This window comes from Pseudonaja textilis, chromosome 14, assembly GCF_049901715.1.
Source record: "Pseudonaja textilis isolate UNSWEBS1 chromosome 14, rPseTex1.2, whole genome shotgun sequence".
In the NCBI taxonomy this organism is placed as follows: Eukaryota; Metazoa; Chordata; class Lepidosauria; order Squamata; family Elapidae; genus Pseudonaja; species Pseudonaja textilis.
Genome location: NC_142003.1, coordinates 8,531,362 through 8,556,195, shown reverse-complemented (window position 1 = coordinate 8,556,195; position 24,834 = coordinate 8,531,362). Strand labels below are relative to the sequence as shown.

Genomic DNA, 24,834 nt, shown 5'->3' with positions numbered 1-24,834 from the left:
GGATACCCGTGACTTCCTCTGCACCATCCTAGAGAGAACTTGATCTCGATCAATTAACACATTCCCTTCCTGTGCAGGGATCAATACTAGGCTGAACCAATCGTGCTGAAAAGACTTCTGGAAGGACTGTTTCAAGCCCCCCCACTCCCCACCCCCCGAGATTAGGGCATCGCTTGGCCCAAGGCTGTCTTTCAAAGTGAGGATATTAGTCCCAGAACTGACAAATCTCATTTATCTAAATTAGATTTAAATGTAAATGCATCTACCCATCTCATTCTTAAAAGTGTAGAGGGAAGGTGGAATGGCCTTGAGGGACAAGAGAAAGAGGCTGCCTTACCAAGACAATGGTCCAGTGGTGGGATTAATTTTTTTTTTACTATCGATTCTGTGGGCGTGGCTTGGTGGGCATGGCAGGGGAAGGATACCATAAAATCTCCAGTCAGAGGTGGGATTTTCTCTGAACTGCTTAAAATTTCCCACTACCGGTTCTCCGGAACTGGCCAGAACCTGCTGGAATAGCACCTCTGCAATGGTTGAATAAAAGTAATCTGAGTCTGGTCTAGAAATGTAATTTGAGAAAGTATTTCAGACAAGATCTTCCCTAATTCCCTGAAAAATAAGAAGAGGGGAGAAGGCACATATGCAAAACTCATATATGCAAAATTCTATCTATTCATCCATCCATCATCTGTCCATCTATCTTTTATCATCCACCTACCTACCTACCTACCTACCTATCATAATAACCTTTATTTTCATTGTACATGTACACAATTAAATTGATCATCTATCTATCCTATCATCTAACTCTATCTATCTGTACATCTAACTCTGTCTATCTGTTTATCATCTTTGTATATCTATATCTATATCTATATCTATATCTATATCTATCTATCTAATCTCTCTCTCTCTCTCTTATCTATCTATCTATCTATCTAATCTATCTATCTATCTATCTATCTATCTATCTATCTATCTATCTAATCTATCAATCTATCTATCTAATATCTATCTCTCTATCTATCTATCTATCTATCTATCTATCTATCTATCTATCTATCTATCTCTATCTCTCTCTCTCTGTCTCTCTTATCTATCTATCTATCTATCTATCTATCTATCTATCTATCTATCTAATCTCTATCTATCTATCTATCTATCTATCTATCTAATCTTTCTCTCTCTCTGTCTCTCCTATCTATCTATCTATCTATCTATCTATCTATCTATCTATCTATCTATCTATCTAATCTATCTATCTATCTATCTATCTATCTATCTTATCTATCTATCTATCTATCTATCTATCTAATATCTATCTGTCTATCTATCTATCTATCTATCTATCTATCTATCTATCTAATCTCTATCTATCTATCTATCTATCTAATCTTTCTCTCTCTCTATCTCTCTTATATCTCTCTCTCTATCTATCTATCTATCTATCTATCTATCTATCTATCTATCTATCTATCTATCTATCATCTATATCTATCTATCCATCCATCTATCTGTCATCTATTTCTCATGTTTCTAGATTGCCCCTCTCCTCCCCTGTTACTATATCTTTAGGGTAAAACTATTTGATTTCCTAGTTTGGTCTGCCTCGAAGAACTGACAATATAGAAGGGGGAAAAAAATCAAAAGTTCGGAGTCATAAGAGATTTCCCTGAACTTAAATCCTCTTTGCGTTGAACTAAACTGACTTAACGGACAATGGGTGAGACAATGGAGACAAGTCTGGGCTTCTAGTCTTCTAGGAGATTGGAAACATTGGGCAATCTGGGCAAAAGAAACATTTGCCTTGAATCATGGAACAACAGAGTTGGAAGGGACCTTGGAGGTCATCTACTCCAACCCCCTGCTCAAACAGGAGAGTATATTCCAAATATTAGCCTCTACCTAGGATCGAACTCACAGCCTCCTGATTGTGAGGTGAGAGCTCCACCTCTAAGACCGGTTGTGGGGAAGTGCGGTCTGAAGAGAGGCTGAATGAGTTTTGCCCCGTTTTGTGAACTTTCTTGACACAGTTGTTAAGTTAGCAACATGATTGCTGGGTCAATCCAGCTTCCCATCGGCTTGGCTTGTCAGAAAGTCACAAGCGGTGATCATGTGACACTGCAACCATCGTAAATAGGAGTCAGTTGCCGTAGGAATACCACCGCGACGGTCATAAGTGTGAAAAAATGGCCATAAGTTGAGGGTTCCCTGTGTAGCTTATTCTCCACCGTCTTGAAACATGATAGCAGGATCGTGAGCTACAGGAGGAAGAAAATTCAAGCAAAAAGGCTAGGGAAAAACTGGTCCCCGTCAGAACAATTTCACGAGAGGCATGATATCCCTTTGGCCATAGCGATCCTTTCCACAAACGTGTCCAAACCGATGGCGTCTATTGGAGATGCTTTAATTTGGGATTCCTGCAGGGGGTTGAGATGGATGACCTTAGAACTCCCCCTCCCTCCCTTCACCCGAGCATTCTAAGACTGTCCTTTGAGCAGAAGCAAACAAACTGGACAAAACCTGGCCACTTTTTCTCAGCTGCTATTATAACACCTGCCAGAGAGAGCAAAATATCACAGGTGATTATTTATTTTTTTCCCCAAGCAGAAAAAAACAGAAGACACCAGCAAAGAAATGCTCTCTTTAAATTCATCTGCATCTGGTTAGAGTTTAAGGCACATGAGCCTAATCAATCCGGGCGAAAAAACAAGCCTAATTCGAGGGGGTGTGTGGAAAGTAGAACCAAATGCCTTCAATCATACCGGCACGTCATTACGACTTTCTGGAATTGGACTTTGGGACTTTAAAGTGAAAATATGCCCAGCTTTCATAGAGAAGAGCAACAGGTGTGAACCACACACCACCAAAAGAAAAGCCTTCGGAAGCAGGGCAAGAGATGGATGACTTTCAGAGGAATGTTGAAATTTGCAAAACAAATTGTTCTTTTTTTTGTTTTGTTTTTAAAAAAGCCCCAGCAATATTAACAAGGGGAGGTCTCACAAACATACCCCCTCCTCTTTTTAAAAAATAAATTTTATTGTGCATTTTTCCTTAATATACATAAGCGGTCCAATTATACAACGTCATTGTGTACTGGTTGAATCAAATCCCTTCCCCCCGCTCTTTCTATCATGTTATACAACCTAGTTAAAACTATCACACAGTATAATCTCTCCATCATATTATACATCCGAATGATAACTATTATTTGATCATTTCTACCGTAATGCGCTACTACAATTCTCACTTTGTGCACTTTATAGCTCCTGCTGCCTTAAGAAAGTTCAAAACATCCTCAAAGATCCATCTCATCCTGGGAACCCTTTTTTTTTTTTTGAACTATTACCATCTGGCAGGCGGTGCAGAATATTAAAAACAAGCACAAATAGGCTGAAAAACAGCTTCTATCCCAGGGCAGTAGCTCCATTGAATTCTACTGTATAGTGCAGTGTTGGTGTGGTGTTGCAGGTTTTCAGTTCAATGTGTGGCATGTGGAGGATGTGAGTTTGTGTTTATTTTCATGGTCATGATGTGCCCTGAAGATGGTGTTTGATTTCATTGTACGAGGTGCAATGACAATAAAGTAAACTCAACTCAACTCAACTAAACTTCATGCTATATTCACGTACAGTTCAATAATACGAATTCTTGCACTGTTTATCCTTACATCTTCCCCTATCGCTGCATATATTTGGATTTTGTTAATCTTCTTTCCTTATTTAACACTAATCTCTCCTTCTATTATTTATCCAGTTATACAATATGTGTCCCATGTTAGGTGATACTCTAATTCCTCTTTATCCTTAGTTCCATTGTAAGTCTGTCCGGTTTGGTTATACTCTACACTCCGCTCCTTTTTGGATGCCAGGCAAGGCAGAGCATGTGAGGACAAAACGGATAATTCGGGAAGAGGATGTCAAACGGAACGGCTGGTGCTCATAACGGGTAGAAACATGAAGAGGAAGGATCCGCAGCAACAACTTGAACCGGAATTCTCTCGTTAAATATAATGGTGGGTGTTAACCCGAGGGTGCTTTTAAGGCCATCATATACCCATTTGCCCACTTCTCAACCTTGACTTGGCTCCAGGAAAAGTGGGATCTTACACACACAGTACTCCTGGGAAAAGTTCAGTTTCACCGGAAATTGACTGGAAATAGATTTTAATTTTTTCTTCCAGAAAACTTAAAAAAAAAAATTCTCCGGACAAAAACCACACAGAAGGTTTGGCTAAGATAAAGCTACTGGTTACAGTTACCCAGGACTTTGTTTATTTGTTTGTTTGTTTTCCACTTTATTATTTTTACAAATAACGCGAACCTATCCATCATGCTTTCCTCCTCTTATTTTCCCCACCTATGAGGTAGGTAGGCAGGGCTGAAAGAGAGAGAAAGTGATTGCTCCAAAATTACCTAGGACTAGAACTCACTATCTCCTGGTGATTGGCTCCATGTCAGCCAGCCAATTTTCATGACTAAGGTAGAACTAGAACTCACCGTCTCCTGGTGATTGGCTCCATGTCAGCCAGCCAGTTTTCATGACTAAGGTAGAACTAGAACTCACCATCTCCTGGTGATTGGCTCCAAGTCAGCCAGCTTTCATGACTAAACAGGACTAGAACTCACCATCGCCTGCTTTCTAGCCTAGTGCCTTCCCCATTACACCAAACCGGCTTTCTGAATGATTGTGGCTGAATGAGAGTTCAGTCCCAGGTATGTTCTCCAAGCTGAGTTTTGTCATTACTACAACGTAACAGAGGCCCCTATATTGGCTGACTTCCAAGACCCATTTCAGGCAGCATTGCCACAGGTGAAGTTTTCCCATAGGCGCAAAGGGCTTCCTTTCTACAGAGAAGGGATCTTGACCAGCAGTGATGCAAAACTGGCTTTCTCAGAATAGGTACCACATTATCGCCACCTATTACAGGTACTCCTTTACAAGGGAGCCAAAAATTTATGTCGCTAAGCGAGACATTTGTTAAGGGAGCGTTGACGTTGACTTTCCTTGCCAGAGTTCTTAAGTGAATCACTGCAGTTGTTAAGTTAGTAACACCATCATTCAGTGGATCTGGCTTTCCCTGTTGACTTTTTGCTTGTCAGAAAGTCACAAAATCACATGACCCCGGGTTACTATGACCGTCATAAATGAGAGTCAGTTGCTGAATGAGTTGCTGATTTTTGATCATGCGACCGTGGGGATGCTGCAATGGTCGTAAGTGTGAAAAACAGTCACAAGTCGCTGTTTTTAACGGCCGTTGTAACTTTGAACGGTTCGCTGAACGAACCATTGTAAATCGAGGACTACCTCATAAAAGAATCCAACTAGTTGTAACTTTTTATAGGCGGTTCTCAACTCAGAAGCATTCTTTGAAGTTTACAACAGCATTGAACACAATTTTATTTTATTTATTCACTTATTTTAGAAAAGGTATATTGCCGCCTACTTGCCTAGCCATTTGTGCACGCATGCAAGCTACAGCCAAACTTACCTGCACTGTGCATGTGCGCACCTCCCAGCTGATTTTCGGCCTGTTTGAGGCCATTTTCACCCTCCCGGAGGCTCGAGGGAAGCCTCTGTAGCCTCAGGAGGCTGGAAAACAGGCCTTCTGGAAATATTGGAAGTGCCAAAAGGGGCCCGTTTTCAGCCTCCCGAGGCTCCAGGAGGCTTCCTTCGAGCCTCTTGGAGGGTGAAAATGGCCTCCCCTGGGCTTCAGAGGGCCTCCGGAGGCCGAAAACGGGCACGTCTGATATTTCCAGAAGGCCCATGTTTCGGCCTCCCGAGGTTGCAGAGGTTTTCATTGAGAGTTCCGGAGGGCAAAAACAGCCTCAAATGGGCCGAAAATCAGCTGGGAGGCACGCGTATGCACAGTGCAGGTAAGGGGCAAGACAGGGGTGTTGTGCGCTCATGCATGGGAGGGCGGGGCGTATGGCATTGTGGGTGCTGGCATGCACATGCGGGCTATCTCACACACACATGCTTTTGGCACACCACAACAAAAAGGTTCGCTATCACTGGCCTAGGGCACCTCAAGGCAGCTTACACGAATATAAAAACGTCACGTAAAAATAAAAATAAACAAAAGAAAAGAATTAAAAAATTAAAAAAATAATACATTAATAAAAAAAATAGCACCCACCTACCTAAAATACTTATAGCTTTCCACCAGTCCTCAGTGTATGCCCCAGGGTCCCATAATTCAAATTTACAATCTTCCCAGCCAGTTTCTGACAAGGAAAATAACCAGTAGAAGCCGGGCTCGTTTAACGACCGCTTTTAAACGATTGGCTTCACAATTGCAGTGATTCGCTTTACAATAAATAAATAAATAAAAGCTTGTCAAATTGGTCATTGAACAACTGCCATGGGCGTGACTCGTTTAACAACGGCCTGGGTGGTTCTGTTCCCAATCGCGTTCGTACGTCGAGGACTACCTAAATTGAACTTCTGCCTGAGAGCGGAGAGAAGGGTGGCGGGTCCTGGAAATGAGAAGGGCAGCTTGTCTTGGGAGAGGAACAACATCTGGAGAATGGACAGTGAACATCTGTAGAAGGCTTGGGGGCGGTGGGGGAGGGTATTCTGGGAAAATATGCCTGGCCTAATCCCAGCCGTATCTGGTGTAATAGGATTTGGTTACAAATGGCCCCTCGGTGTCTTACCACATTTTGTTCTGCTGCGTTTCCAGGGATGGGCATAGACCCCCCTCGTATTGCAGGGTCTTGGGAAATAAGCTGAGGGGAGGATTGATGGCTGACATGGTGGCTGAAGGGGAAGAATATAACCTTTTCTTTCTTTCTTTCTTTCTTTCTTTCTTTCTTTCTTTCTTTCTTTCTTTCTTTCTTTCTTTCTTTCCTTTCCTTTCCTTTCCTTTCCTTTCCTTTCCTTTCCTTTTCTCTCTTTTCTTCTTTTCTTTTTTCTTTCTTTTTCTTTCTTTCCCTTCCCTTTCTTTCCTTCTCTCTTTCCTTCCTTCCTTTCCTTTCCTTCTCTCTCTTTCCTTCCCTCCTTCTTTTTTTCTTTCCTTCCTTTCCTTTCCTTCTCTCTCTTTCCTTCCTTCCTTTTTCCTTCCTTTCCTTTTCTTCTCTCTCTTTCCTTCCTTCCTTTTTTCCTTCCTTTCCTTTTCTTCTCTCTCTTTCCTTCCTTCCTTCTTTTTCCTTTCTTCCTTTCCTTTCCTTCTCTCTCTTTCCTTCCTTCCTTTTTCCTTCCTTTCCTTTTCTTCTCTCTCTTTCCTTCCTTCCTTCTTTTTCCTTTCTTCCTTTCCTTTCCTTCTCTCTCTTTCCTTCCTTTCTTTTTCCTTTCTTTCCTTTCCTTTCCTTTCCTTTCCTTCTCTCTTTCCTTCCTTCCTTCTTTTTCTTTCCTTTCCTTTCCTTCTCTTTCTTTCCTTCCTTCCTTCTTTTTCCTTTCTTCTTTTCCTTTCCTTCTCTCTCTTTCCTTCCTTTCTTCTTTTTTTCTTCCTTTCCTTTCCTTTCCTTTCTTTCTCTCTCTTTCCTTCTTTCCTTTCTTACTTCCTTTCCTTTCTTTCCTTTCCTTTCCTTTCCTTCTCTCTCTCTCTTTCTTTTCTTTCTCTCTCCCCACTCTTTCTTTTCAAACTAAAGATGTGTGCACTATACAAATGCTGATGTAGGTAGGCAGGCAGAACTCAGAGATAAAGGAAGAGATAGAGACAGAAAGAGAGGGAGGGAGAGAAAGGGAGGGGGAAGAGAGAGAATGATATAGATAGATAGATAGATAGATAGATAGATAGATAGATAGATAGATAGATAATGATAGAAAGATAAATATGATAGATGGATGGAGAGAAGAACAGAAAAACAAAAAGGACAAAAAGTCATGTTAGACGTATAGATATGACCCATATCTTCATTTTATAAACACTTCATTTGAAGAATACTGACGTAAGTGTATAGACAGATGACAGACAGACAGACATGTTAGACAAATACGGTGGGCAGGATTCATGCCTTTATTTTATATCGATATCTATAAAAGAATGAACTTGTATGTAGATTTTTTTTGTTCATCCATCAACAATTCTCATTTATTGGGTGAGATGGTATTTGCACGCAGAGAGTGAAGACACAGATTTCTTGTTGGTTTAAAAAAATGTATCAGCTTTCCCTCTTTAAATTTTTTGTTACACAATGTTCCAACTCCCTTACCTGATAATTAAGTAATTAACATTTTTAAAGAGGGAGATAGTTGAACTTAACATGCATATATGAGCATTTGGAGGGAGATGCATTTAGAAGGGTCTTGCTGTATTTTTGCAACATTTTTCAAGACTATTGTGTGTGGGGGGAGGGGGGAAACCCCTCTTCTTTTCTCCCAGAGCAAGGAAAATTGTGAAATTGTATTTAGGAAATCTTTTCTCCTTTTCCCTCCCTCTGGAGATATAGAATTTCTCTGCCTGGCTGAGAGACGCCATCCAAACATGTATCTATTTATTGTATTTATACCCACCACAATCATAAAATCATGTCCCTCTGGGCAAATGTGCAGCAACCACCAAAACAGGCTGCCTTATAGTCTTGTCTCCTAACAAAAATGTCTCTTTTCAAGATCCTTCAGACAATAGAACCGTGATGGCGAACCTATGGCACGCCTGCCATCGGTGGCACGCAGAGCCATTTGTGCTGGCACAGGCAAACTTACCTCACTGCGCAGGCGCGTGCCTCACAGTTGATTTTTCCCCCCGGTTGGTTTGAAGCGTTTTTCGGCCTCCCAGAGGCTTGGAAAAAGCCTCAGCAAGGCTTTTCAGGCCAAATTATAGGCCCATTTCGTCACTTCCTGTAACACCGGATGTGACAAAATGGGCCTATAATTTGGCCTGAAAAGCCACTGGGAGGCCGAAAAAGGCCTCAAACCAGCCGAAAAATCGGCTGTGAGGTGCAGTGCCAGTAAGGGGGTGGCGGGGGCGGGGGAAATTGCGCATGCATGTGCAGGGGCGTGGAGAGGGGCATGTGCATTGCATTCTGGGTGCTGGCACAGGAGCCCAAAAAGGTTATCCACCACTACAATAGAACATAGAATAGGAGGGTACCTCTGAGGTCTTCTAGTCCAACCTGCTGCTTGAGCAGGAGACCCTATGCCGCTTCAGACAAATGGTTGTCCAGTCTCTTTTTGAAAGCCTCCAGTAGTGGAGCACCCACAACTTCTGAAGGCAAAAGATATTCCATTGGTTGATTGCTCTCACTGTTAGGAAATTTCTCCTTAATTTTAGATGGCTTCTTTCCTTGGTTAGTTTCCATCCATTGCTTCTTCTCTTGCCTTTTGTTGTTTTGGAAAATAGTTTGACCTCCTCATCTTTGTAGGAGCCCCTCAAATATTGGAGCAATATTATTGCTAGACCATGGATACCTGTGGAGATTCTCAGTCATCCAGGACATGGTTTTCCCAAAGGTGCTTTTTCAAGAGGACTTTCAACTTGACTTCCTTGTTTTTCTTTGAAGACATTTTGCTTCTCGTCCAAGAAGTTTCTTGAGCTCTGATTATCTATTCCCCACCACCCAGTTAGAGCTGAAGAAGCTTCTTGGATGAGAAGCAAAACATCTTCTAAGAAAAACAAGGAAGTCCAGTTGGATGTCCTCTTATAAAAGCACCTTTGGGAGAACCATGACCTGGATGACCGAAAACCATGGGTAGCTGGATCAAGCCAAGGTAAAACAATAAACATGATGCTAACCCATAATTCACACTGTGTCAGGCACAAAGGATCAGGGCCATCCATTAAGTAACAACACAGAAGGCTTATTCAAGCCTATATACAAGAAACTAGTCAACTAAAGTTGAACGCTGATTTGGCGCCAGATAAGGGTCAAGAGAATTCAACAGGGGTTGGATGTGGATCCTTTGTGGCAATGTAACAACTCTAAACTGATGGTGCACTTGACTCCACCTTCAGCTCTGCCTGATTTTCTCCTACACAACGGCTGGGTTCATCCAACATGGTCAACTTCAAACTGTTGAACCTCATGGCTATACAAACTTAGTTAGCAAGAGGGAAGGGTAGGCCATAGAAACCAAGAACGGGATGAGAGATAGAGTAGACCTCTGACATCATCTACAATGACTACAAATCTCAGCTTCTATTATCATAGCTGTGTTGGTTGATATCTTGATTCACCCCTTATATCTTTTATGAACACTGGGAGCTTATGCACCAAAGACAAATTCCTTCTGTGTCCAATCACACTTGGCCAATAAAAATTCTATTCTATTCTATTCTATTCTATTCTATTCTATTCTATTCTATTCTATTCTATTCTATTCTATTCTAATGTTGTAGATAGTTGCGGTCCACTAGACTAGCCCCTTATTAAGACCTAGAGACGATCCCGTAAGCATTTAATGAACAGATTTCAAAGTCATCTTCGACTGTAGATTAATCTACTGGGAAATTAAATCACAGCCGCTCCACTCACTCACTGAAGATGTTGCAGGCATGCTCTCTCGAAAACCCTTCTTTAAAACCCACCTTCAGGGCAGAAGGATTTCTTGATTCTAAGCAAGTTCTCCCATCTAGTGGCAAAATGCTACACTGCAAGAATAAAAGCTCCACTAAAAGCCTGGAGAAAAGGGGATAACAGAATAGCAAGAGCATTTAGACTTATGGACCACTTCGTAGTGCTTTACAGCCCTCTCTAAGCAGTTTACAGAATCAGCCTCTTTTCCCCACAACAATCTGGGTCGTTATTTAACCCACCTCGGAAGGATGGAAGGCTGAGTCAACCTGAATAGAGTAACAGACCCTAGATGACGGTCTTTGTAGTCCAGCCAGTCCAGCAGTTGGCGATGCTTTTGTTGAGTTTCTCAAAGGCATTCTGCAATTTTGCATTCTTTCCTTTTGATGGGAGGATCCAAGGTTGGTTGCCAAGAATAATAAGAGAGTGGATTAGGTAGGATGACCGCAAAGCTAGAAGGATGATGATGATGTCGAAGATGATTATACCCATTCAGTCGTGTCCAACTCTTGACAAGCCTATGGGTCAGGCCTCTCCACGTCAGTGGTGGGATTCAAATTTTTTTACTACTGATTCTGTGGCTTGGTGGGCGTGGTGTGCTTGGTGGGCATTGCAGGGGAAGGATACTGTAAAATCCCCATTCCCACCCCACTCCTGGGGGGAAGGTTACTGCAAAATCCCATTCCTTCCTCACCCCCACTAACCTGCTTTCCAGCTCCATTCTCCTGTGTAGGGCAACCAAAGAAGATCCAGCTGATCAACTGGAACTCCGGAGGCAGAAAATAGATGGGGTTGGTGGGGCCTGTCAGAGGTGGGATTTGACGGTTCTCCGAACTACTCAAAATTTCCACCACCGGTTCTCCAGAACAGGTCAGAACCTGCTGAATACCCACCTCTGCTCCACATCTTCTGATCTTGCACTGCTTCTTTAAGTTGTTCTATGCTCTGGCTGGTGTCAGCTTTGATGATGTCCAGCCATTGTGTTTTTTGGGAGAACCTGGTTTCCTTTGACCGCTAACTTTTCCAAACATAATGGCTTTCTCCAATGAATTCCCCCGCATGACATGGCCAAAATAAGTGAGAAGCAATTTTGTGATTTTCCTTTCCAGGGACATATCTGGTGCTATATAGAGCCATGATGGCACAGGGGTTAGAATGCAGTATTGCAGGCTAACTGACTGCTCACTGCCAGGAGATTGATCCTGACCGGCTCAAGGTTGACTTGGCCATCCATCTTTCCAAGTGCAGTAAAATGAGGACCCAGGATAATAGGTTGATTCTGTAAACCACTTAGAGAGGGATGGAAAGCACTGTGAAGTCTAAGTGCTATTGCTATTGCTCTTCTTTTCCTTCCTTCCTTCCTTCCTTCCTTCCTTCCTTCCTTCCTTCCTTCCTTCCTTCCATGGTGTGCAGTGGGTATGCAGTATTACAGGCCAACTCTGCCAACTGTCAGCAGTTCAATCCTGACCACCTCAAGGTTGACTCAGCCTTCCATCCTTCCGAGGTGGGTAAAATGAGGACCCAGATTGTTGTAGGCAAGAGGCTGACTCTGTAAACCACTTAGAGAAGGTTGTAAAAACACTGTGAAGCAGGATATAAGCTTAAGTGCTATGGCTATGGCTATGCAGTCCAGCATTTGCTGGAGAAGTCTGCTTATGGGCACTTGCAATACAACTTCCTCTTAGAAACTGCTTGGAGAAGATCTCACAGCGTTCACATCGTCAGTGCAGATATTATGGAAAGTAGTCATGGGAAGAGAGAACAACATCACAACATCATAACTCCTCCAGAAAGGTCAGATTAACCCAACATAAGTGTACATGCTCCGGGGTGCTCAAAAAAAATGTGGTTTTGGCAAGTGAGTGGATGCTAGAATCTTGCTACTTGTTCACACCAGAGATTTATATCCAAAATTTGGCACAAAGAAAGCCCACGAGGAGATCAAATGAAGATCTCCCTGTGCTTTAAAGCGTGAGCACGTTATATATTCCATCACGTATTCTTGATTCAACAACATGCTTGTGTGAGATTTCAGGATGGGGAAGGCAGAAGAAGACTAGATTTTGGGGAGGGGGATATATTTAGCCTTGCACCTATTTTACTTAAATCTATTGCAATGGGATACTAGCAGGTTGGTGGTTCCATCCTTTAAAAAAAAAAAAAATAGGGGCATTTGAGTGATGGTTCAAGTGGAAAATTGGTGAGAGAAAGGGTAACAGATAACAGATAATAACAGATTAACAGAGTTGGTAGGGACCTTGTAGGTCATCTAGTCCAGCCCCCTGCCCAAGTGAGAGACCCTACACCATTTCTGACAAATGGCAGTCCAGTCTCTCCTTGAAGGTCTCAAGGGATGATGCTCCCACAGAGCAACTTCTGTTCCATGGGTCGATTGCTCTCACTGTCAAGAAATTCCTCCTTATTTCCAGGTTGAATCTCTCCTTGTTCAGTTTCCATCCATTGTTCCTTGTCTGGACTTGGGGTGCTTTAGAAAATAGCTTGACCCCTTCCTCCTCTCTGTGGCAGCCCCTCAAATATTGGAAGACTGCTCTCCTGTCTCCCCAGGTCCTTCTCTTCCCTAGACTAGCCATGCTCAGTTCCTGCAACCCTTCATCGTATGTTTTAGTCTCCAGTCTCCTAATCATCCTGGTTGCTCTTCTCTGCACCTTTTCTAGAGTCTCAACATCTCAAAGGGGCATTTTCTGTATCTCTTTAATGGTGCGGGACCAACCTCTAGTAGAGATGGTGCTTATTTGGAAGAAGGACGCAGAGGAAACTGGGACTTTCTTCAACCAAGAAGAAATAACTGATCTCACAAATGGAAAGCAAATATACGTGTCCCAGAATAAGGATCCAAATTGGGTCAGTCAGCAGGTTTATCATCTGAGCTTTCAGATTCACGTTAGAGTCCATCCTCGGGAAACTTATTTCTACATCCTGCTAGAGAGAAGTTCACCTGAGGATGGGCTCCAGCACAAGTCCAAAAGCTCGGAAGACATTCAGAGGTCCCAGTAACAATAAGGGGTATCATCTGCTAGAGGAAAACTGACATTGTAAATGGTTTGCAAGTCTTCCGCAAATTTGGGAGTAGAGAAAGCAGATGGTTGATTTCTCTGGGGGTGACTAGAACTTACTACTTCCTGTTGATTGGCCCCAAATCACCCTGCTGGTTTTGACAACTAAGGCAGGACTAGAACTCACTGCTTCCTGGTGGTCGGCCCAAAGTCACCCTGCTGGCTTTCATGACTGAGGCAGGACTAGAATTCATTGTCTCCTGATGATTGTCCCAAAATCACTAAGGCATGACTAAGGCAGAACTAGAATTCACCATCTCCTGGTGATTCGCCCGAAGTCACCCTGCTGGCTTTCATGACTAAGACAGAACTAGAATTCACCATCTCATTGTCTCCTGGTGATTGGCCCAAAATCACTCACAGCTAAGGCTCAACTTGAAGTCACAGTCTCTGCTTTCTAGCCTTGTTCTTTAATCACTAGGACATCTGGCTTCCCATTTAGCCATCCAGTCCAGTCAAACCATCCAAATGATGGACACGAACCCAACTCTGGAGTGAGATTCCACACTTGTGCGTTGTGTTTTTTTAAAAAAGGGATTTCTCTTCAGGCAGAGCTAAATCCCCTGTATTTGGTTTCCAGTTTGCCGCTCCTGTGTTCAGTTCTCTTTTGCTCCCATAACAAAACATCCCTAAAAGCGGTGAGATTTTCTGTGTAGGAAGCCATTCCAGGCTCCTAATTATTTTGGTGGTCCTCCTCTGCCTTTTTTTTTTTTTTTAAGAGGCAGCAACCAAAACAGAACACCGCTGTCCTGTGTGGTCTCATCATAGATCTGTGCAAAGGCATTATTGCCCTGACAGTTTTATTATCGGTCCCTTTCCTAAGGAGTCGCCATGAAAGACAGAACATTCATTCACACACAAACACGCTCCCGCATCCTCTCTAACAGCCAAAAGTACAACCTCAACTTGGAGCAATTTTTTTTTTTCAGGCATTTTGGACTTGCAAAAAACATTTAAGAAACAAAGTCATTTTTCTCCAGCTGAGGATAAAAAATGCACAGAGGTTGGAAGGGAAAAACAAAAAAGGGCAAGAGAATTTCTCTGCTCAGCATCAATTAAAATGCATTCTTTGTAGCTGCGAGGGAAGGAAATGCTAACAAGTCTTTTTAAATCTGTCTACGACAGATTAGTATGTTCGGAGTTAAACAATGGAGAAAGTCGCTGTAGTCTCTGTCCTTTAAAATTATTTTTATTTTAGTAGGTTTTACTGTTCAAATGCTGTATTCTGCTGAAGTTCTGAGAATGCTCTGTTTGTTTGTAACATATAATATGGACTTGTACCAATGTGATTTAGATTAACTTTGGCTATTTTTATACAGATACTTAACTTTGTGATGGTCTGATGACTCGTTACAAATAAGCAGACCTGCTTATGATGGTTTGCAGGTCTAAAAAAGTTGTCACAGATACGGTATTTGTGTCATCTTACATCAGCTTAAAAAGTCAGTGTTCCCCTTCCAGTTCTCTGCAGTTTTAAATATGTGTACTTTGGGGTTTGTTAAGGAAAACAGCAGGGGGAAAAAAGGCATATATGATGTATATATCAGCAATTTTTGAAAAGAGAGGAATCTGTAATGAATGTATGCTGGCTTGTAAAACTTCTAATGGGTTAAGAAGGAATGCCTTGATCTCTAGAGAAGGTAAGAACAATAGTGTGGACCTTTATGTGAAGATAACCAAGGTGGGTTTTCATTGTGTGTTGCAAATCAATTTAAGTGCCGGGGTTCTAAGGAAGCACTGAAGGCCCCTGATGTGGAAGTTCTGGTGGTATCATCAAAAAGTGAGACGGTTGGTGTTTTTCAACAAAATTAAGGAGTGATATTTTTTTTGAAGGTTTTTGCTCAACTGGATGTTCTCCTCCAAAAAATCTGAGGAAGGTTCTTTCTATTGTGCTTGTTCTAAACATTGGCTTTGCCTGTCTTGGTGTCATTTGGTCAATGAAGCATCTCCATGATCTCCTAATAGAATAAAATAGAGTAGAGCAGAGCAGAGTACAATAGAGTAGAGTAGAGTAGAGTAGAGTAGAGTAGAGTAGAGTAAAATTCTTTATTGGCCAAGTATGATTGGACACCAAAGGAACTTGTCTTCGGAGCATAAGCTTGGTACATAAAAAATACCTTCCTCAAGAATCATAAAATACAACACTTAGTGATAGTCAGAGGATACTAAATAAGCAATGAAAATCCTATAAGGAAACTAAATAAAACAATTTAAATACAAGCAACAAGGTTACAGTCATAAGTAGGAGGAGATAAGTAATAGGAAGGATAACAACAACAACAATAACAACAACAACAACAACAACAATAATAATAATAATAATAATAATAATAATAATAATAATAATAATAATAATAATAATATAACCCTTCCCTTGAGTCTTATCTAGCACCAAGTTAGTGCTGACCATTAGTTGACTAGATTAATGTAATCATCTTAGTGTGTGATCTTGATTCTTCATTCCTGTCAGATTTGCAAAACGCATAAAAATACCAGTTTCTCCCAAGGAATTGGCGAGGCTGATTCTAATATAAAGGCTGCTATCATTTGCAGCCATGGTCTTATCATTGCTTTATTTTGCAATTGGATTCTATACATTGCCAGGAGAATCCTACAGATTGAGAGCCCATAAATAAACCTCATAAATAAATATTTCCTTTGCTAATCTCTGAGCAGTCCTGCATTCCTGGTTTTTAAATGAAAGGGTCACCTTCAAAAGTTGTAGGTGCTCCGTCACTGGAGGTTTTTTAGAAGAGGCTGGACTCATCTGGATAGGGTCTCCTGCTAGAGCATGGGGTTGGACTAGATGACCTCAGAGGTCCAACTGTGATTCTGTTATTCTAAATAGGACACATTCACAAAACAACCTTATTTTTTTCTGACCAAGTATTGTGCCTTTTTCTTTAAAAATGAAAATGTCTAGGTAACCAGCAGAGGGCACACTAAGCTCATCTAAACTCCTAAAGCAACCCTGGATGAAACTTTAAGAATTAAACCAACATAGACTTCTTAAAAGTCTGTTTCCTTTTTACAGAAAAGATCTCTTCCGGGTAAGTTCACACATCTTGATAAGGCCTAATAACATGTTATTTGCTTTTGGCTTGGCAGGTTGATAAATCCAGCCATTGAGTTTAAAACCATGCCAGCCGTTTGTGGCTTATGTAAACTATGGTTTGTTGTGACATGTGCATGTAACTTGTATTGTTCCTTTTAACAGTCTTATCAAAAATACCAAATTCTTTATTCCAGGACTGTAGGGCAGACTCTAGACCAGGGGTCTCCAAACTTGGCAACTTTAAGACTTGTGGACTTCAACTCCACAAGTTTAAGACTTGTAGAGTTGAAGTCCACAAGTGTTTAAAGTTGCCAAGTTTGGAGCCCTCTGCTCTAAACCAAGCTTTTTCTTTTATTACCACTGGTTAAAAAGTCGTATTGAACTTTGTGGACTCATTCCTAAACCCTTCCTCAACTTCCAAATGCAGTTTTACCCTCTGGTGTGAGACATTTTGCTTTATGAAGTTTTATATGTGCCTTCAAGTCATTTTGGACTCCTGGTGGCCTAACCACTACCCTAAATTGCCTCTCACTTTAGTCTTTAGGAACCTAAATGAAATGAAAACCATTTTGATCCAACCTTTATCCTTGAAATGTTGAAAATCCTACAATCTACTGTCAGGGCTACAGGGAATGACAATACAAAACCTGACAGGTTTTGGAATAGCAACTCAAGGTATCTTCTGGGAATCTAGAACATTTTTTTTTACTCATACTTTGAATCTTTGCAGTCCCACACTGAACATGTTGTCTGCCTGCCTGCCTATCCTATTTGTTAATTAAATTAACAAATTAACAGAGTTGGAAGGGACCTTTTAGGTCATCTATTCCAACCCTCAGCCCAAGAAGGAGACCTGACATCATTTCTGACAGATGGCAGTCCAATCTCTTCTTGAAAGCCTCCAGGGATGAAGCTCCCACAACTTCTGAAGGAAAGCTGTTCCATTGTTCTCACTGTCAGAAAGTTTCTCCTTATTTCCAGGTTGAATTTCTCCTTGTTCAGTTTCCATCCATTATTCCTTGTCTGGCCTTCAGGTGCCTTGGAAAATAGCTTGACCCCCTCCTCTCTGGGGCAGCCCCTCAAATATTGGAAGACTGCTATCTAGTCTGTCTGTCTCTCTGTCTATCATCTATCTATCCCATTATCACCTATTTAATCTACTTATCTATTATCTCTCTCATCTATCCATCCTCTATCTACCATCAATCCTTCAATCCCTCCATCCATTCTCTCTCCCTCTCTCTTTCTCTCTCTTTCTCTCTCTCTCTCTCTCATTTGTCTATCTAATCTCCCTCATCTATCATCTTATCTGCCAGTTTCCATTTTCTATCATCTGATCTATCTATCTATCTATCTATCTATCTATCATCTGTCTATCTGATCAATTATCTATCCATCCTATCAAATTTACATGCTGACCCGTCTCACGGAAAGTGACTCTGAACAGCATACAATCAATAGTTACTACAAGTACTTTGAACCAAGTTCAATGGAAATGCCAGCTGTTTTTGTGGACATTGCATGTGTGATACACACAGACAACATGTCACACTTGGATTACTTCATCACAGCTGCCATCTTTATTTTTTATTTTTTTTACCATTTCCTACCCATCTTGATTCTATTGGCATACAGAGCTTTAAACTCCTGGCTTTTTGGAGCAGCTTCTTGGATGAGAAGAGAAACATTTTCAAAGGACAAAAAACCCAAGAAAGTCCCAGTTCTCTTTTGGAAATACACCTTTGTGGCTCAGTGGCGTGTGTGTTTCTCCCTCCACATCAGATCTCCTGAGATTTAATTACTGACTTTGTAACTTTTCAATCAATATCCTGGTTCCATTCTAAAATCCCTGTGTCCATTGTAAGGATCTCAAACAAGACAGGTGAAATAGGGAAGAGGAACTAATCAGGCAATCTCCAAAATTTAGGGGACCGCTTCTTGTGTCCACTTGACTTGTAACAAGAGACAATTCTTCCTTGTTGAGGTCCAACACCAGAAATTTGAGGCAATTAGAGAAGGATGAAATCTGGGCAAGGACTCAGTGTTGCCTTCAACTCAATTTTCAGACTATTGAGAAGGTTGCAGATTCATAGCCATAGCTGATGAGCAGTGAATTTGAGGTCGTTTTTTGGAGAAAGGAGGCCAGTCCAATTATCCTTCCTTCCTTCCAAAACAACACAACATAACTTGTTGGGGGGTGGGGGTGGGAGAGGGGGGAGGACATTGAAATGTACAGCTTGAGAAGACCCTGAATTTCTGTGCTTTCCTCTCTCCCATGTCCATTTCTTGAATGTTTGGACTATCCTTGCTTGTTTCCCGTGTTCAATCAAACGTAGCAGCAGCAATGTAATTAAAACCTTGCTCTTCTTTTCAAAGAAGGAATCTGGGATTCCCCTCTCCCCCTCCCACCCACCCCCCGGATCCTATAACCAAGGAAAAAGGGAAACCTAAAAAAAGTTGGGATTTAACAAACTGTTGCATGCTAATTTTGAAATTCATCGATGAGGATATGAGGATGGAAAAATTGTGGGTGTGATAAGAAGAGGGAACTTCAAAAGATGGAACTGAATAACAGAGGAACAATAGATTTCTCTACCTGTTTATTCAAAGTAAGCATAGATAACTTTCATCATGATCATCATTTAACGGCCCCATAATCCCTTGCGGGATGGAGCCTGGGCAACTGAATGGAGCTAATAGAGTATTTACTGGCCAGATGCCCTTCCTGTCACCACTGCGGAGTTTTGTTCAGCAGATATATTCTCATTGTGCTCAGAGAGAGAAATATCTGCCTCTACTTAGGATCGAACTCACAGCCTCCTGATTGTGAGGCGAGAGCTCCACCTCTGGGCCACCTCACCACTCTAACCATAAACACCTTTCTTTAGTGTACAATGGAACAACCTGCTGTTGTAAGCCGTGATTCGGAGCCTGACTTTGACCTGGAAATGGACAAGCATGCTCCAACGGAGTGTATGATAACTCGCCATGACCAACTCGCCCCAGGACAAGAGTTACACGAATATCGAAGAAATAGTGGAATACAATCATTAAAGAAAGGATGTGAAAGGAGGGACGAAAAAAAAACGTGAATGACAAAAATTCAAATAGTTGTTGAATTGTCCCAGAGTGAGTGTCCCCATGTGGCCAGTTGGCCGCGGCTGAGCCTGTGCTACAGGATGGTCACTGTCAGGAATCAATGGAGGGCTGATCAACCACCAAGATCTCCTGTTCCGCAGGAGCAGTCAGATGCTGACGTACAACCCCCAAGTTCCAGGTCGAGGAGCATCCAGAGGTGAGGAGAGCAACGTTCTTCAATGAGCCTCCTCCCAAAACCAAAGGCAAGGCTTGAGTAACTGCAGCTACAGCGATTTAGTTGCCTCTTTGCTGGAGTTCCTAGCTCTTGCATCTAGGAGTACCACAAGCCACGGTGGCGCAGTGGTTAGAGTGCAGTACTGCAGGCCACATAGATAGACTTTCTCCAGAGGATCTGCCCCACCCTGATCCTCCAGGTCTTCCAACGGTGTCTCCATCATCACTGTAACCGTACACCTTGCCGCTTGGTCATCCTCATCTTCACCTTCCTTCTACCTTTCCCAATATTACGAACTTCTCAGGGCATTCTGTGGCTTTCCTGGGTAGAAAATTATTACATACCATCCAGTCATCGCTTAGCATCATCTCTGGACCTTCTCCAGGGGGATCTGTGCCCGCCTTAGTCCTTCAGTTCTTCCAGTGATGCCTCCATCACCACCATGACTAAGTCTCTTGACCATAACTAAGTCTCTTCTCTTTCCTTCTACCACGCCCAAGATTTAACTTCTCTGCGTACTTTATGGCTTTTCTAGGTAGAAATGTATTATGTACTACCAACTCCGTACTTAGCAAGCACATTGTGGGCCTCCTTCAAGAAGATCTGTCCCTACTTTGGTCTTCCAGATATTCCAACGGTGGCCCCCTCACCACCATAACTGAGTCTTGCTGTTGGTCATCCTATCCTAATCTTTCCTCCCACCTTTCCCAGAATTATCTCCTTCTGCGGAAAGCTAGGTCTTTGCGTTGATAACTTCTCTGAGTGTTGTATGGTTTTCCTGGATAGAAATGTAGCATGTACCATCAAGTCAGCTCTTATGAAGCACATCACTAGAACTTCTCCTGGAGGACCTGTCCCCACGTTGGTCCTTCAGTTCTTCCAATGGTCTTTGCATTGATTGGTGGATGGACGATGTGCCATCGAGTTGGTGTCAACTCTTAGAGCAGAGGTCTCCAAACTTGGCAGCTTTAAAACTTGTGGACTTTAACTCCCAGAGTTCCTGAGCTAACATGACTGGAGGAAGAATTCTGGGAGTTGAAGTCCACAAGCCTTACAGCTGTCAAGTTTGAACACCCCTGTCTTAGAGTCTACACAGATTGGTTTTCTCCAGGACGATCTGTCCCCAACCGGATTCTTTTGGTCTTCCAATGGTGTCTCCGTCACCCTTGTAGCCAATGACCCTTGTAACTGGTCATCCTCTCCTTTGCTTTCCTTCCAAAGTCACAGCTGCTGTGCATACCTGAAGAGCCTTGTGGAATTGGGGGTGAGTTGTGTCATATGTGTCACAATGACATCATGCTGTGTGTGACATCACTGCCCTTCCTTACCTGCCCCTGTAGAAACCTATGGCCATAGCATCGATCACTGGAAGTTTTTGCAAACAGCCATTCTATGTTCTTAGCAAAGGTCCCAGTTTCCACTTGGCGAGAGCTGGCCAACCCAAATAAAGGTTTTTTTCCCCCTCCTTTGATCTCAGTTGGCCATCCTATAAAAAAGGAGGGGGATATGACCGAACGGCCATGGGGACGAGACAAGGAGGTCTCTTCAGAACAAGTCCAAGAAGAACTGGCATCTCCATCAGCCCCCAAACCTCCTGTTCCACAGGTGTGGCCCTCAGACTCTGCCACAAAAGGGAGGCCAGCTCTGCCCCCCAGCCCTCTCCTTTCCCCTCCCCACCAAGTCAAGCTTTCCCCCTCCACCCCACCCACCTTGGCTTGAGCCGGGAGGAGACCAACCTCCTGGAAAACCAGCCCCTCCTTTTTCAATTTCCTAAAAGCTTCCAGCAACCCAATGGCCTGTGAAGCTCCAAAACGTGGAAGGGGGGGGGGGGGGAGGACGACGATGGCGAGGGGAGAGCGACAGAACTCATAATAGAAGTTTCCTGCCTCTCCTCCCCTCTCCGCCTTTCCAGAAAGTCGGAGGTTCAACCCCAAAGCAGGGGGGGCTTTTTCCTTTCTCCCCTCCCCAGCCCAGAAAGCGACCTTCCCTTCGGAAAAGGCGAGCTGGTTTCTACTTCCACCTTCCTTCTCCCCCATCACCCACCCACCCGTTCCAGTTAAGACAGCTCGGTTTGGGACCCAGCCTTTCTCACTTCTTTTGGGGGTCTTCTAACTTAGGGGGGATCTTCTCCTCGCCCCCTTTGGCTGGCCCTTTCGGAGCTTCTCTTGGTTTGGGAGGGTGGGGTAGGCGGGGGGGGACACACGAACAACCTAACGACCCCCTCCCCTTATAAAAAAAAAAGAACCCCAAAGCCAGGAAAAACAGAGGGAGGAGGAGGAGGAGGAGAAGCAGATCGCCCAGCGGAGGAGCGGAGAGCCGGGGTGGGTGGGGGGCTTTCCTGCCTTCCACGCGCAAACCCGGCGACCCACAGCTCTGCGGGGGGATGTGAAACGTTTTCTCGAAATCTGCTTCTCATTTTCCGCGGGGAATTGGCGTTCTCTACCCCCCCCCCGCCCCGCCGTCTTATTTAACCCTTGGATCTATTGAACCTTCCTTCTCCCCCCACTTTCCCCAAGTCCAAACCCCCCAGCTCCTTTTCTTAAAAGCAACTGAGCCCGCCGTGGCTCAGTTTCTCCTCTGTTAAGTTTCTCTTTCTTTCTTTTCTTTCCTTTCTTTCTTTCTTTTTCTTTCTTTCGTTCTTTCTTTCTCTCTTTCTCTTCCTTCCTTTCCTTTCTTCCTTTCTCTCTCTCTTTCCTTCCTTCCCTCCCTCCCTCCCTCTCTCTTTCCCCTCTGTTTCTCCCCCCCCTTCTTCCTCCTTTTCCTCCGCTCGGTTCCTCCCAGTTCTTCACGCTCAGCCTTTTTTTTTGGGGGGGGGGGGTCAGGCACAGAGAGAGAGAGACAGAGAGAGAGAGAGAGAGAGAGAGAGACGTATTGGGAACTTCGGCCAACCGTGCCAGGGAGCAGCAAAGAGACGGGGGCGTCCCGTTTCGTAGCCACCGCAGCTGCAGATGTTTCGGCGTGTCTTTTTTTCTTCGCTCGCTCTTCGGAAAGGCGAGTTTTCCCCCTTCTTTTCTCCTCCTTCCTCGCCCGGCTTTGCAAGCACCGCGTACCTCCAAGCAGCCACCGGGCTTTTTCCCCGAGTGCTCAAAAAAAAAAACCAAAACCACCACCCCCCCTCTGAACTCGCTTCAGCTCGGGCAAGAATCTGACGTTTCCCGGCGGGCGATCTCTCCTTGCTACCTGCGCCCTTCCTCGCAGTAAGTGGGCTTCTATTTTTCTCTCTTCCCGGGGGAAACCCGGAGCGGATCCTTGGCAAAGGGGGGGCTCAACCGGGTGCCCTCTGCCCCCCCCCCAAATACCCCCGCCCTCCTCCAGCACTCCCCAAATTTCTTCTGACACTCTTTTCAGCCCAGTTTGGAGGCCAGTGGGAGGGGGGGGAATTCTCTTTCTGTTCTGTTTCCTTCTTTTTTATATATATATATGTGAAAATCTGTGAAAATCTGCTATTTATTCCTGCAGTTCCTTGTTGAGTGATAAATGGAGAATATTACTATTCTTGTTTATTAAGTGAAAGGTCCCCTTATCTTTATTCTTATCCTTCCTTATAGACAAAGCTGCGGGAGACCTGTATATTGCTATGGATAAAGTTGGAATATCTTTTTTTTTTTTTAAATTTCTGTTTATAAAAATGGAAAATCCACCTATTATTCCTGTTTACAGACAGATGGAAAATCCCCCCCATTGTTATTACTAATTATTATTTTTGTTTATAGACAAGTGGAAGATGGTTGATGGGAATGAGGGTTTGTCAGGCAGGTAGCCAGAGGTTTAAACTCAATTTGGCATTTTGGTCCACTTACCAACTCCTTTCCCAAGGACCTGAAATAGTTGTAATTATTGCATGGATCAAGGGAATTCTGTATGCACCCTGTCAGTCAAAGAGAAATAGCATTTAATGGACGGGTTATTCCCCTTTCTTTCCACCCTTTTATTAAAACTCTCTTCTTTCTTTCTCTTCCTTTATTTCCCTCCATTTCATCCTTTCACTGCTTCATCTCAGGTTAAATGAAAGGACAGAAAGTTTTTTTAAAAAAAAAAAAAACTTTATAATAGGATGCAACCTGTGCTAGTTTTGAGGGCCCCTCGGTGTGTGGGGGCAACTGTATTGCAGAGAACAAATTGGCAGTTTAAGCACTTTTGTCTCCCAACGCGATTGATGGATTGCTTGGAATGGGTCATTTATTTGATGTCCGGCTGGAAAAGCAGGACGGGGGTGTTGGGCCAGTACACTGTGCCAAGTTGTGGCAACTGCTCGGCGCGGTTCTGAAACGGAATGCCGAAGGTTATATAATGGGTTATAAAAAGAGGGAACGATGAATTTATGGCTCAGAGGAGAATCACGTCCCGGCTGACAAGAAATGTTGAAGAGTTGTGTGTGGGGCTGTGGGGGGTGGGATTTTTATAAGCATCTCAAGCAGAGATTTTGCAGATGGTGTGCACATGTGCGCTCGCCCTGTCGCCACGCTGCGTCGCTGGCCACATGTGTGGCATTTCTCTCAGAGATACCAGATGCTTTTTTGAAAAGGATGTCTCTGGAATTGCACATCTGGAAGGAAGGCCTCTCTTGCCCCAAGTGATCAAACACAAATATCTCCCTGGGTTGCTCCTCCTGGTGAGCTGGCCCAGGGGATGCTTCCCTTGTCTTTGACCGTAGCCATCTCTACTTCTTCAGTAGGACAGAGAGGTCCACACCAGAAGATCCTTCTTCTGGGGCTTAGCAAGGGCTCCTCAGCCAGATCTCGTAGCTCTTTCATCTGGTTGGAGAGAGACTTGGGCGTAGAGTATCTGGAACCATCTGGCGTCTAACACCAAGGATGTTCCTCCAAACTCCTAGACTTCCAAAGTGTTGAGTTGTCAACTCCTAGGCTTCTGTAGTGGCCATGCTGCCTAACAGGTTGTTCTTCTCCACACATCTGCAGCCCACCCGGCTGAGGA

The 24,834-nt window shown here is 43.3% G+C and overlaps 1 protein-coding gene across 1 annotated transcript in view; it reads left to right on the top strand.

Annotated features, from left to right (window-relative positions):
• The first annotated feature begins 22,736 nt into the window (after positions 1 to 22,736).
• Positions 22,737 to 24,834, top strand: part of NTN3 (netrin 3) — a 108,935-nt gene continuing 106,837 nt past the window's right edge. Inside the window, exon 1 of the mRNA XM_087912412.1 lies at positions 22,737 to 23,096. The gene's annotated coding sequence lies outside the window, so the exon portion shown is untranslated. The remainder of the gene's footprint in view (positions 23,097 to 24,834) is intronic.